The sequence below is a fragment of the Cyprinodon tularosa genome, unplaced genomic scaffold (assembly GCF_016077235.1).
Source record: "Cyprinodon tularosa strain WSP-4 unplaced genomic scaffold, ASM1607723v1 ctg650, whole genome shotgun sequence".
NCBI classification, from domain to species: domain Eukaryota; kingdom Metazoa; phylum Chordata; class Actinopteri; order Cyprinodontiformes; family Cyprinodontidae; genus Cyprinodon; species Cyprinodon tularosa.
The window spans coordinates 93,855-108,671 of record NW_024039397.1 but is presented as its reverse complement, the minus strand read 5'-3'; the positions used below and the strand labels follow the sequence as shown (position 1 = coordinate 108,671).

General features: G+C 40.5%; 1 protein-coding gene across 1 annotated transcript in view; it reads right to left on the bottom strand.

The window, feature by feature from the left end:
- pkib (protein kinase (cAMP-dependent, catalytic) inhibitor beta) overlaps positions 1-13,210 on the bottom strand; it is a 56,562-nt gene extending 43,352 nt beyond the window's left edge. The window contains exon 1 of the mRNA XM_038308952.1: positions 12,984-13,210. The gene's annotated coding sequence lies outside the window, so the exon portion shown is untranslated. The remainder of the gene's footprint in view (positions 1-12,983) is intronic.
- Positions 13,211-14,817: the final 1,607 nt, after the last annotated feature.

The window sequence follows — 14,817 nt, the reverse complement described above, 5'->3', positions numbered from 1 at the left end:
CTTCAGGCTGACTAGGCAAAGTCACACTTAATGCCTGCCTACCGATTACCTTTTCAAATCTGTTTATTTTATATAGCTCCAATCAGGAGACGATTTAGCATTAAGAAATACTAGGCAATTGCCTAGGGCACCATAAAACTCTGTTTACATGTAAAGGTAATACAACTATTCCTTATTTGTGCACATTAATTATGTTTTTGATAAAAATTATTGTGCTAAAATGCCATCAGAATACCTACACTCACCGGCCACTTTATTAGGTACACCTGTCCAACTGTTCGTTAACACTTAATTTCTAAGCAGCCAATCACATGGCGGCAACTCAGTGCATTTAGGCATGTAGACATGGTCAAGACAATCTCCTGCAGTTCAAACCGAGCATCAGTATGGGGAAGAAAGGTGATTTGAGTGACTTTGAACGTGGCATGATTGTTGGTGCCAGAAGGGCTGGTCTGAGTATTTCAGAAACTGCTGATCTACTGGGATTTTCACGCACAACCATCTCTAGGGTTTACAGAGAATGGTCCGAAAAAGAAAAAACATCCAGTGAGCGGCAGTTCTGTGGGCGGAAATGCCTTGTTGATGCCAGAGGTCAGAGGAGAATGGCCAGACTGGTTCGAGCTGATAGAAGGGCAACAGTGACTCAAATAACCACCTGTTACAACCAAGGTGGCCAGAAGAGCATCTCTGAACACACAGTACGTCGAACTTTGAGGCAGATGGGCTACAGCAGCAGAAGACCAAACCAGTGCCACTCCTTTCAGCTAAGAACAGGAAACTGAGGCTACAATTTGCACAAGCTCATCGAAATTGGACAATAGAAGATTGGAAAAACGTTGCCTGGTCTGATGAGTCTCGATTTCTGCTGCGACATTCGGATGGTAGGGTCAGAATTTGGCGTCTACAACATGAAAGCATGGATCCATCCTGCCTTGTATCAACGGTTCAGGCTGGTGGTGGTGGTGTCATGGTGTGGGGAATATTTTCTTGGCACTCTTTGGGCCCCTTAGTACCAATTGAGCATCGTTGCAACGCCACAGCCTACCTGAGTATTGTTGCTGACCATGTCCATCCATTTATAACCACAATGTACCCAACTTCTGATGGCTACTTTCAGCAGGATAATGCGCCATGTCATAAAGCTGGAATCATCTCAGACTGGTTTCTAGAACATGACAATGAGTTCACTGTACTCAAATGGCCTCCACAGTCACCAGATCTCAATCCAATAGAGCATCTTTGGGATGTGGTGGAACGGGAGATTCGCATCATGGATGTGCAGCCGACAAATCTGCGGCAACTGTGTGATGCCATCATGTCAATATGGACCAAACTCCCTGAGGAATGCTTCCAGCACCTTGTTGAATCTATGCCACGAAGAATTGAGGCAGTTCTGAGGGCAAAAGGGGGTCCAACCCGTTACTAGCATGGGGTACCTAATAAAGTGGCCGGTGAGTGTATATTATTGTTTGTGTCTCAGCCCCCACCCCCCTTCAGTGTCGACATTGGATCAATACATTTGCTGCACATGTTCAGAAAGGTCCAAACAGACAGCAGCAAACCATTTAAAAACAATTCAATTAAATTCAGTTTTTTTTATAGCACCAATTCACACACGTGTCATCAAAAGGCACTTTACAGTTCAACCAGATCATCCAGTCAAATTGATTCAATGTTGATTGCAGTTGATTGCATCGACTCATTGACTCGAATACAATCCCTCACACTAAGTATGCTTGTAGCGACAGTGGAGAGGAAAAACTCCCGTTTAACAGGAAGAAACCTCTAGCAGAACCAGGCTCAGTGTGAGCCAGAGATGGGAAATGTGGAGTCAACAATTTATCTCCATGTTATGTATTTAATCTACCCAGCCAATTAACCAGGTGAGTCCAATCTGCACAGGTTGATTAACAGTGAATATTGGACTTCAGTGGGTGGGTAAAACAAATACATGACATGGAGATGACTTGTTGACTCCACATTTCCCATCTCTGGTGTGAGCGGCCATCTGCCGAGGCCGACTGGGGTTTAAGGAGACAGAAGCAGAGATACAGAAAGCAGCTGTAAAAGGCGGCCCCTTCCAGGAAACACACAGCCAGGCAGTAGAGCTCAGAGCCAACTCCCATGTCAGAGGATGAAAAGAGCACATCCAGCCAGTCACAGTCAGAGAAACAGGACCACACTGGAAAACAGGCCGATCTCCAACATCTAGAAACAAAGGTGTTGATGGCAGCAGCACAGCTGATGTTTCTCTCCAGGATGGAGTCACAGCCAAACAGGAACAGACGAGGCAAAGCTACTCTGACGTAGCTTTGCAAACAAATGCTACGAAGAGCAGTGTTGCCAACTTAGCACTTTCGTCGCTACATTTAGCGGCTTTTCAGACCCCTCTAGCACTTCAAAAAAGTGCCTAGTGCCAAATGTAGCAACTTTTTTCTGCTAGTGGAGACTTTGGCAACAACATCTAAAAGCAGCGAACTCTGCTCTCCAGAGCAAGTAGATTGGTAACCCCGCCTCCTGCTCTCCTCTATCTTGTCTGCTGTCATGATTCATGCAGCTATTATTTCATCCAAATGAAAAATGGAGAACAAATAAGCAGATCATGGCTTGTCTACAGTGAAAAGAAGGACTGGGTTATTTACTTTGGCCTTTTTGGAAACACAGGAAGGAGCAATCAGCTAAGTGAGCTTAGTGCTTGGAAAAAATCTTTCATTCCTTTAGAGACAGCATGAAAAGTCAGCTGAGTACAAAACATAGAGAGGAAAACAAGAAGAAAAGGGACAAGAAGAGAGGGACACAACCTAGAACAGATAATGTATGTCTATTCTATTAACATTTCTCTATCTGTATAATGGGCTTGTTTTATGTGTTGTCTTCTCAGTTCAGAGTACGTGGATCTGTGCGGCTGCCTGTCTTTGCCCAGGGCCCCAAATTTCCTAAATCCGCCCCTGGCCTCAATTCACAACCCCTTATCCCAATGCCCTTTACTGAGAAAATTCAGCCATATCATACGTTTTTTTGTGAAAGGAAATATAGCTTGTTGCATTTAGTCAATTGTCAGGAATTGCTCCTCCTTGGTGAGCATGTGGAGGAACATATATTTGCCTTCGTGTCACTGATTCACTGATTCTACAGCAATCCCTCACAGAAAGCATGCATGCAGTGACAATACAGAGGAAAAACTCCCTTTCATATTTATTTTGTTGGTCAGTTTTTATCTATTAAGACTGTTGCAAGTTGTGATCACAAATTATTGACTAAAGGAGGATTGATACAATTAAAGATTATAATTCAAGATGCAGCAAGATACAGCTTAATTGTCTGGGTGCTGGAGTAGGTTGGTGATTTTTGACAAAAATCAAATTTGTAACTTTTTTCAGGACAAAATTGTAATTGAAGTTTTATTTCAATATTTCCTTTAAAAGTATAGAAAGATTTGGCTCCCGGGCTTAATTATTTTCATGGGCTTAAATGGTATTTTTTTTCCAAAGTCCACTGCTGTATAAAAAAGGAGTCACCTCTAGCTCAAGTACATGGATCTTTGCACAAGCTGTAACTCCCTTTCCCTCCTGTGTGGCAACAAACCCACTTAAAGCATATAACAGTCGCCTAGAGTCATGAAATGTTCATAGATCATGACCAAAAGAATGAGATCCAGGACACAAGCCGCTAAACGTAGCTTCCTCTTACACTGTATGGCCGGATGCTCTGATGCAATCTAACTGCTCACACTCAATCTTTTTTATTTCTATTCTTTGTTGTGAAGCATAATTATTCAACAGACACGTTCCACAGCTTGAATTTTATTTCCCTTTAAATAAAAAACACTTCCCAAAATGGATGAATGAAATTAAAGCTAGTTTTGACAGGAATGTATAGCATTGGTGATTTTTATTATTAAAGTTAAGTGAGACTTTTTAAAAAGCGTTTAATTGGATATTTAAGTCATATTTCCTGGCCCAAACAGCCTTAGGTTATAATCAAATAATTTTAACCTTGATTAACACTGACTGAAAAGTATTTAGACGGAAAATCATAAATCACCATTCAGCAAATGTAGCCTATATAAATGTAAAAACATAAACAAAAGAAAACAAATCACTCTCAGGTTACATTTGGTCCATTTTCTGTATTATTAAATTTTTTTGCTGGTGACTTTAGGAAAGAAGACATCACAGCAAATTTTCCATATATTCAGTTTAAACGTCTCTGTATGTCAGCAAAATCAGTCCTTTAAAAGGCTGAAGCCTGATTAACTGTTTTGGGGTCTCTCTATATAGGACAGATACAGTAAAGAGGACGGGGTCTGTTTATCGGCTGAATGTCTTGGAAATCAAGACAAACTCTTTGGCTTTGTCAAAAAAAAAGGAAAACAAAAAAACTATTCTCTTTGGTCTAATCAGTGTGTGGCAGCTTGAAGTAGGCGGGATGTTTTTGACAACACAATCTTTTTACACTGAGTGTTGGAGAGGTTTAGCCTCAGGAGACCATCCTGATCAAGGTTTCACTCGCTAATCAGTCTGGAGACTCTCCGTTAAAGAAAATTTGGAGCCGTTCACCAAACGAACGTCCAATCAGCGTTGGCTTTGAGGCGGGTTGAGGTGTGACGCAACGAGAAGTGCTAAAGAACATGGCGGCTTCAACCGATGAAACTAGCGTTAGCGTGGCTATCGAGCAAGTTTTATCGGAATTACAGAGTATTTCTTCACTGAAAGAAGAGCAAAACACTGCTCTGGAGGCTTTTCTCAGAGGAAAAGATGTTTTTGCTCTTCTCCCGGCTGGTTTCGGCAAGAGTTTGATCTATCAATTGGCTCCTCTTCGTCGTCGCTCTGTTAGTACGTCATATGCTTCATTGATCTGATTGGTTTATTTGGCCCGTCTATCACCAACATAGGCCAATCAGCTAACCAGTATTTTCGCCCCTTCCCAAAATTACTTCAACGGAAGGTTTCCAGATGGATATGCGGAGCAAATCCATCTGGCGGAGTCAGGTTAGGAGAGGTTGGGGGTCAGTCATATAACACTGACAGTGATCAAGTTGAGCCGTTGGGAAAACTGGCAAGAAAAGGTCAGGGTCACAGTATTCTTATAGAACTTCTTTGGGAAAAAAGGTCTCCTTTGCTCCTACTACTGTCACCTCCCTACTGCATTTAGAATAACACACCTACTGCCTCTCATGACCTTCAACAGTCCGGTGGATATATAATAGACTGAAACGTTTTAATGACAGAAAGAAAAAAAGCCAAATGGCAGCCACTGCAATAAAAGGGCAACAGACTTTTCAGAAGCTGAAGCTTTGGTCTACATTCTTATAGGTCAATTGTCAATATGAAAAAATAAATGAATCACTAGTTTTCATCATCAGAATTCACAATCGGTAAGATTTAAATTTCAGGTATCATTGAGAAGGTTAGACTTGAAATAAAAAGCTCAATTTGATCACTTTCAAAAGTAATTTGATTGGGTAGGCTAAGAAAAATGACATCAACAATCATTTGTGCTTCAAGCTAAAAGGCACAAATTGATAGGATGGGAGTATCTGTATGTGTGTGTTCTAAATGCTGAGGTGTATGAAAGGAGTCAGGAAAAAAAACAAAACTTGGTCAATTGTAATACTGGAAGGCAGATCTTTTAGTCATCGGGCTCCTCTTCTGTGAAACCAACTACCAGTTTTGGTACATGAGGCAGACGCCCTGTCTACTTTTAAGATTTATTCTCCCATTCTGCTGTTTTGCCAAGTTCCACTCATAATTTTCTCTGCTCTCTCTGTTTTTTCTCATCATAGTAGCTTCATCTGATCAGTTCCTGTCTCACTGTGACACCATCCTGTAGAGAAACATCAGCTGTGCTGATGCCATCAACACCTTTGTTTACTGTAATTTTCGCACTATAAGCCGTGACTTTTTCCCCATTTTTCAACCATTTTTCGACCTTGCGGCTTATATAACAATGCGGCTTATCTATTTTTACAGCTAACGGCCACTCTGGTAATATGGTACCTAAATCTATGGATTTTACCATCCACCATGTTGACGTCACATTTGCTTCAACACACGAAGCCTCGCGCATGGGAATGCGGAAGTCCTCCGGAAGCAGACTCCGAGAAAGACGGACATTGCGAGCGCAAGACAGTTGTGTGACACCCTCATTATGGAAAACAAACGTTGGAATCAACGAGTCAATGGTGAGACATTGGAGACGCCAGCAGGAAGAATTGTCTCAATTACCAAGTCAATGACTGGATGCAATCAACTGGTTTTCCAGTTTGACAGCATTTCCTTTGTTAGGAGCCCTGCGATGATGTGTGTTGTGAATTGGCGCTATTCACAAAAACTGAAATGAATTGAATTAAATACACAAACTGCTCCATAGCAAGACTATTTAATCCAATACAAAATAAACAGGTTACTTTATCCACTTTAAATTAATCAAAACAAAATACAATGATGAAGAGCAAAGCTTGAATTAAAACTAAAGAATCATTTACAATGACTACTTTGACTGAATCACTGACAGTTGCTGTATTAATCTGAGACATGTTGATATTGTCATGGTTGTAAGATGCATGGCTGGATGTTAAATCTGAGTGCTTCACATAAAAAGCAGATGAGGGGCACAATTTGATTATTACATGCAGTCATCAAATAATGTTTACATTATTTAACAGAGGCACAGACCAGTATCAGGTATTGCAGGCTAACAAAGGACCCAAACGATTCCACATTCCAAAGGGGCGACCTGTTCTTCCAGTTCAATTTGCATCTTTTCTAAGCAAAAACAAGGCATTGTTTTCGCACCACTATATAAAGCTTAAAACTCAACGCTAATTCTGATATTTTGAATTAAAAAACCCTCCTGGATGGGAAGTGAAATCGCTTTAAACTAAATTCAATCCAATTCAGTTTATTTCTATAGCGCCAATTCACAAGCATGTCATCTCAAGGCACTTCAGTTACTACAGTTCAACCAGATCATACAGTCAGATTGATTCAAAGTTTTCTATCTTAGGAGAATCAGTTGATTGCATCAACTTATTGACTCAAAGACAATCGCGACAGTGGAGAGGAAAAACTCCCTTTTAACAGGAAGCAACCTCCAGCAGAACCAGGCTCAGTGTGAGCGGCCATCTGCTGAGGCAGACTGGGGTTCAAGGAGACAGAAGCAGAGATACAAAAAGCAGCTGTAAAAGGCGGCCCCATCCAGGAAACACAGCCAGGCAGACGAGCTCCGAGCCAGCTCCCATGTCAGAGGATGAAGAGAGCACATCCAGCCAGTCACAGTCAGAGAAACAGGACTACACTGGAAAACAGGCCGATCTCCAACATCTATAAACAAAGGTGTTGATGACAGCAGCACAGCTGATATTTCTCTCCAGGATGGAGTCACAGCCAAACAGGAACAGACCAGATGAAGCTACAATGAGAAAAAGCAGAGAGAGCAGAACGTTAGAGATTGAACTAACAGATTCTGCAGAGTGGGAGAATAGAGATAGAATGAAGCAGAATGATGAAATGGGGGTCCCTATGTCCTCCAGCAGTCTAAGCCTATAGCAGCATAACTATAGAGATAGCTCAGGATAACCTGAGCCACTCTAATTATAAGCTTTATTAAAAAGGAAAGTTTTAAGCCTAGCCTTAAAAGTAGACAGGGTGTCTGCCTCACGGACTAAAACTGGTTGCTGGTTCCACAGGAGAGGAGCCTGATAACTAAAAGATCTGCCTCCCATTCTACTTTTAGAAATTCTAGTAACCACTAGTAAACCTGCAGATTGAGAGCGAAGTGCTCTGTTAGGAACATAAGGAACAATCACATCTCTGATATCAGATGGAGCTTGGCCATTTAAGGCACAGCACACTATGCAACATTTTTCAGTTAATTAATGTGTTCCATAACGTTTTGGATGATTAAATGAGTCATTTCAGGTTGAACAAAGGTATTCTCGGCCGCCCTGGTGGTCTGTGGGGGAAAAACCGCACTTGCAATTGCAGGAGCACCGACCCGCACCCACAGGCTCAAAAGTCTCGCGAGAGTCGGTCTTGCTTTACTGCGAGAACTGCTACACGCCCCCAGTTAAAAGCATGCTCGTTGCTAGCACAGTGGCGATCTATGTGCAGCGCTGCTTTCACACCGGACGCAGCAAAAGCAGCAAAATTGCGTCTGCTGCTTCATTTTTGCTGCTTGTATCAGTTAGTTCTGACATCTGCGCACCAGAGCAGCAAAGCTGCTTCAGCCGCGCGGTGCAAAAGTGTGTCTGACCCGCGTTGGGCGGAGCTTCACTATCCTTTCTCTGCCTTGCAGCTATATTTGCTGTGATCAGTGGGAATAAAGTAGTTTTAATACGTTTTTAAGTGAGAAAATCCACCTGAAAACTTCATCAGTACAGTCAGTTCCTCCAGATTACAATCCTGCCTTCCAATATTTTTTCTGTCGGAGCCATTCAGACCCCCACATAGCAGCGGTGCGCCGACAGTAGGAATCCCTTCATCAGCAGCCTCTGGCTGGGTCGCCTCCTCGCGGTTCACGGCGGCAGCTGGTAGGTGTTTTTCATCTAAATAATCCAAACTGCAGGCAGCAGGATAATAAAAGCGAACATATTCTGCAGGCAGATTTCTGCATTTTAAGTTAATTTAGGCGTCAATAAACTGTTTGAAAGGAGTGATCATAGCGCTCTGATCATCAGTGCTGTGTCTCTCTCCCTGCCAGCTCCCAGATCAGCTTCTCTGAATGGTTGACGCGGCGCATCGAGCAGCAAAAATTAAATTTTTCCATCACACGCGTCAGATGCTTAAACGCGCCCGACGCACTGCTTCAGCTGCTCAGACGCGCTGCGCCTGCTGCTCAAAACGCGCCGTGGGACCTTTTGCTGTGCCTTGACGCGCGTCAACCATTGACTTTGCATGTAAACTCGCTGCTTCTGTCGCGCCAGCTGCGTTCGCCTGTCTGCTAAGCTCAAAACAACCGCACCCGGCTTGACGGAGAAACCAGGAGAACAGCTGTGCATATTTACGACAGTGCACTTTTACTTTCGCCCTCTGGGGGGAGCCTCGCTGGAAAATCAACACCGGTTGCATAGTGTACCTTTAAGGCTTTATATGTGAGAAGGAGGATTTTAAATTATATTCTGGATTTAACAGGAAGCCAATGAAAAGAAGCCAGGATAGGAGAGATATGATCTCCCTTTTTCATTTTCATCAGAACTCTGGCTGCAGCATTTTGGATCAGCTGAAGGCTTTTAGACATTGAAAGTAATAAAGATAAGCTGCTAAGCAAGAACAAAGCCGATAAGCATTGAACTAGATTTACAGATAGGGAAGTAACTTGTTTACTGATAATAATAGAGGCAACCTTTGCTCCTTGTACATAGAGGAAGTATGAGTGGCGCTGGTGACTTGCTGGGTAATAACAAGCTGAGCAATAAGTCACACTCTCACTTGTGCTCCTCCACAATCAGAATGGATGTGAGGAGGAGGCTCAGGCGCCAGGGCAGGTCATCGTCTGTCTGCCCTCATCTGTCTTAAGACGTGGTGACATGTGGTCTGATTTCTAAGAAAGAGCAGGATGCAGGGCCAGAGGAAGTCAGATGATTCACCCAAGGGTGACAGAAAACAGCAGGCTGCCTGGGGGGGGGGGGGGGGGGGGGCTGTTTGTTTAGGTTTTGATCTGTAAACCCAAATATCACTTTGGGTTTGGATGAGACGAGTCTTTCCTTATTCTGTGTTGCTGTTTACCAGCTGTTTAAATCACCAGATGTGATGTTAGAAAATATCTGGATCCACTTTCACACTGTTTCTCCCTCCACTGCAAAAAAAAAAGCTTCCTTTGCTATTTAAGTTTTTACACATTTAACGGGTACCTGGAAACTTTGAGTTCTTTAAAAAATATATATCAGCAATATTTATTGTTGATTTTACTCAAGTCTTAATGTTAATGGCTATTTTGATTTTGTTTTTTTAGCTTAGAAATGTGCTATATATATATATATATATATATATATATATATAACATTTATTTATCCTTACAGATTTACTGTAAGGGTAAATTTACTGTAATGTTTGAATAATAAAAAAAAAAAAAAAAAAAACTGCAATCAAGCGTTTGCACAGTACTTTTACATTGCTATGAATGAGTTTTGTCATCTTAATCTCTTTAGCATGCGTTAATTTAGCCACATTGAAGTTTTTTTTTCACTATAAACTTTAAGGTTATGCCATGGTATGTTGATAAGATACAAGTCTGGACTTTGACTCAGGATATCCACAATTCATAATCTAACAACTTCACCACATTGGCCAGCTTGATTTGGAAAGCTTCTACTTCCTTGATAAATAAATATAACTGAAAACAGGCGTTTTTTTGTATTTCTCAGGTTTTCTACTCTATTTCTTCCCTCCCTGGTTCATTCTCGTCTGCTTTGAAACTTTTATTTTGCTTTTTATGCTTATTATTTATTTTTGGGTGCTTTGGTTTTGTCCCATCTATTTATTTTTGTCAGTGTAATTCCCAAATATTTCCATTGTGGGACAATGAAGCTATTCTATTCTATTCTATATTTTTTGCTCTATATACCTTTATAACAGATAACATGAGGCTGAATGTTTTCTTTTTTCATAAGCAGGATAATTAAAAAACTTTTTACACCTAACACTTTTAAAATATTTTACTTATCTTACTCTTAAAGTCATAAAAGAACACTGATGGACGTTTGTGTGATTTCAAACCTTTTGATAAATTTTGAAAGTGTGGCTCCCAATGGTTGCCAACAATTTAGTTGTGTGCAAGAGGTTTACTACAAAAGATTAATTTCGAATCCTCAACTGAAAGAAGCAAATCTGCTGAATTTGCAGGTTTGTTTTTTTAAGCAGAAGCTTGTTTAGGTGAAAACTCCCTACTTCCTGTTCTTTGCTATATGCTGTTAACTCTGATTTGACCACTAGGATGTGTGTCTGTAGAAGCACTTTTCTTGAGTTTGCACATTTTACAAACATCAATAGAACATTATGACCGTTAAAAGATGTATATAAAAATAATAAGAATAAAAAGATATATATACAAATACCAATGTGTTGACAGAAGTTCTATTGGAAACAGCATGTCCTTGTGTTAGTCGAGAGTTAACTTAGATCTTCTTTATCCAAAGTAATTACTGGCTTCAAAGCAGACAATCATATTTTTATTGAGCAATGAACCCATTTTCATTGCATTGATAAGGTTTTTTTGGTGAGTACAAAGTTTCTTTACAAAGGTATATTTCATTGTGTCATTTGGAAACAATGAGGGACTGTTAGCTGTGAAAGACTGGCGACCTCTCCAGGGTTTACCCCGCCTCTCATCATAGACTGCACCAGCCCCACCGCCATCCTGATGGAATAAGTAGGGGAGGATGGATGGATGGATGGATGGATGGATGGATGGATGGAGAGACTATTAGCAGAAAAACAGGTCTAAAGGACTGTTTTTCAGTGTAGTCCTGTTTTTTTGACTGTGACTAACTGGATGTGCTCTCTTTATCCTTTGACATTGGAGCTGGCTCGGAGCTCGTCTGCCTGGCTGTGTGTTTCCTGGACCGGGCCGCCTTTTACAGCTGCCTTTTGTATCTATGCTTCTTTTTCTATGTCTGCTTCTGTCTCCTTGAACCCCAGTCGGCCTCAGCAGATGGCCGCTCACACTGAGCCTGGTTGTGCAGGAGAGAGTTAGGTATGTAGAAAGACAAAAAAAACAAACATCAAATATGTCATACCATATATAATAAACATTAACAGATGCTGAACAACCACCATCAAGCTTTAAAAAAATTATGTCATAAAAGGTGAGTAATGTTTCATTTTTTTTTAATATAGCATTTTCATGTTGGGAAAACTCATTCAGTTCTAGGATTTATTTATTTTTTACCTTTTCTATTAAAGGTAATCAATGTTTTATTTCTACAGTATGCTGACTGTATTCTTTCTAAATCATGTTATATATTCTTTTATAAGAATCTTGTATGACAGAAGTAATAAAAAAGAAAGTTAAATTAAGCAAATAAAGTATCAACATTATATGAAAAGCAAACAAGCATTATGCTAAGACAAAGATAAAAACTGATGATGTTTCTTTTTTTTGCTGTTTGAACTTGACCCATACCTAGAATTAATTAATAAAGACTAAACACACCGAAATAAAATTAAGATTAATTGCCCTAGAATATTAAAATCCAGGAGGAGTACCCTGATTTGACTTCTTTACACCTGGCATTGCACAACTCATGATCTATTAAGCAGTTCAAACCAGAAGACAAGACAAAGGCAGACAGCCTGGCTGGTTGAACAAATCAGAGGGGAATATTTTTAGCACCATGTTCACCAAAGCAGGGAGAAACGGGCTGTTTGATGCTCTTTGCACAGTGTGCATGGATGCTGAGCCACGGATGATGACATGAAGACCTGTGAGAATCGAGTTATAAACATTACATGAAAGCTGCCAGTTTGATTTAGAGCATCTAATGTTTTGATGCGCTCACATTCCATCAAAGTGCAAGTTGGAAATATATTTTCCTGCAGCGTCGCTTTTATATAGAAACTATACTGCAATATATTTTCCACTTTGAATAAATGAATTGTGACGGGATTTTATTTTTCTGCGTGTAATGAAGGTCACGGCCAGTGCACATCTAAATAAAACAAAGCAGATAATCCAAGTGGCCCAGAGCTCACCGTAGGACGCCGATGGCATTTCAATGGGAACAGCTGATGCACACAATAGCCGACTAGCAGCTTATGTGAAGGTGACAGGTTGATCATCCAAGTTTACATATCGGTACACACCTATACCTCATGTCAGCGGATGTGATGCCCAAATAAGTTGTTCTCCTTCTTTTTAAGCTTTTGTTTCGACAGATGCCACTGTTACAGCGGATAACAGCCCTAATAATAGTCCATTCTCCCGTGTGTCTGTGATTTAATGTAGCAACAGTTTGATGTGTGGCTGAGAGCAGCTTGTCCTACCTGTGGAGCAGAACAGGTGACCGTGGAGACGTGCGCGATAGACGGCCGCTCAACAATGAAGTGCGCTTCGCAGGAAGAAAAACAAAGCAGTCCGAAGTTGGAATTAGCCGCCTGCCACCATCTTCAGCCTGACAGACAGAGGAGGGGGGTGAGGGTGAAAAAGTGCGCTGTGTCAGCGAGTCCGTCCAATATGGCACATTACAGCGACTCAAAGCCCTGTCTGACGGGTCTGCTACTTTAGAATAACTACTTTCCTTTCCAGCATGGGGCAACCAAGCCACTGTATAAAATAAGTATTCTTATAACAGTGGAAAGTACAAAAAATAATAATAATAAAATAACAATAAAAACACGTTTCCCTAGAGATCTTTGCCAATTAGCATGAATATATAAATAATCTAATAAGAAGGGGACAAACAGGCTCGGTAATCTTCATAATAAAGACACTGATTTATCAGTAGAAACATTTTAAAAAGACTTCCCTTCTTTCCAGTGTTGGCAGTGAGATATAATTTACTTTTGTCCCAGACTAAATTACTGACAAGAATTTACAGGATAAAAAGCGGCCTGAAACAAAAACAGCAGTTGTAGATGTGTAATAAATGTAGTCGGTTGTGATCATCACCTGCAAGTATAGAGAATATAGTTTGAATCGGACATGCAAGCAGCACAAATGTCGGTTTTAACTGCACAAATCAGCACAAATGAAGCACTAAAAAATGAGACCACTTTGGATCAAATCGGAGCTTGATGGGGGGATGGTGATGTCATCAGCCAAAAAAATTAAAATGATTATATCTTAAAAAGTAAAGCAGCACAAATGTCGGTTTTAACTGCACAAATCAGCACAAACGAAGCACTAAAAAATGAGACCACTTTGGATCAAATCGGAGCTTGATGGGGGGATGGTGATGTCAGCCAAAAAAATTAAAATGATTATATCTTAAAAAGTAAAGCAGCACAAATGTCGGTTTTAACTGCACAAATCAGCACAAACGAAGCACTAAAAAATGAGACCACTTTGGATCAAATCGGAGCTTGATGGGGGGATGGTGATGTCATCAGCCAAAAAAATTAAAATAATTATATCTTAAAAAGTAAAGCAGCACAAATGACCGTTTTAACTGCACAAATCAGCACAAACGAAGCACTAAAAAATGAGACCACTTTGGATCAAATCGGAGCTTGATGGGGGGATGGTGATGTCATCAGCCAAAAAAATTAAAATAATTATATCTTAAAAAGTAAAGCAGCACAAATGACCGTTTTAACTGCACAAATCAGCACAAACGAAGCACTAAAAAATGAGACCACTTTGGATCAAATCGGAGCTTGATGGGGGGATGGTGATGTCATCAGCCAAAAAAATTAAAATAATTATATCTTAAAAAGTAAAGCAGCACAAATGACCGTTTTAACTGCACAAATCAGCACAAACGAAGCACTAAAAAATGAGACCACTTTGGATCAAATCGGAGCTTGATGGGGGGATGGTGATGTCATCAGCCAAAAAAATTAAAATAATTATATCTTAAAAAGTAAAGCAGCACAAATGTTTGTTTTAACTGCACAAATCAGCACAAACGAAGCACTAAAAAATGAGACCACTTTGGATCAAATCGGAGCTTGATGGGGGGATGGTGACGTCATCAGCCAAAAATTAAAATGATTATATCTTTAAAAGTAAAATAGCACAAATGACCGTTTTAACTGCACAAATCAGCACAAACGAAGCACTAAAAAACGAGACCACTTTGGTTCAAATTGGAGTTTAATGGGGGGATGGTGACCTCTGGATGACCTAAAAAATAATCTTTAATATCTCTTAAACAAA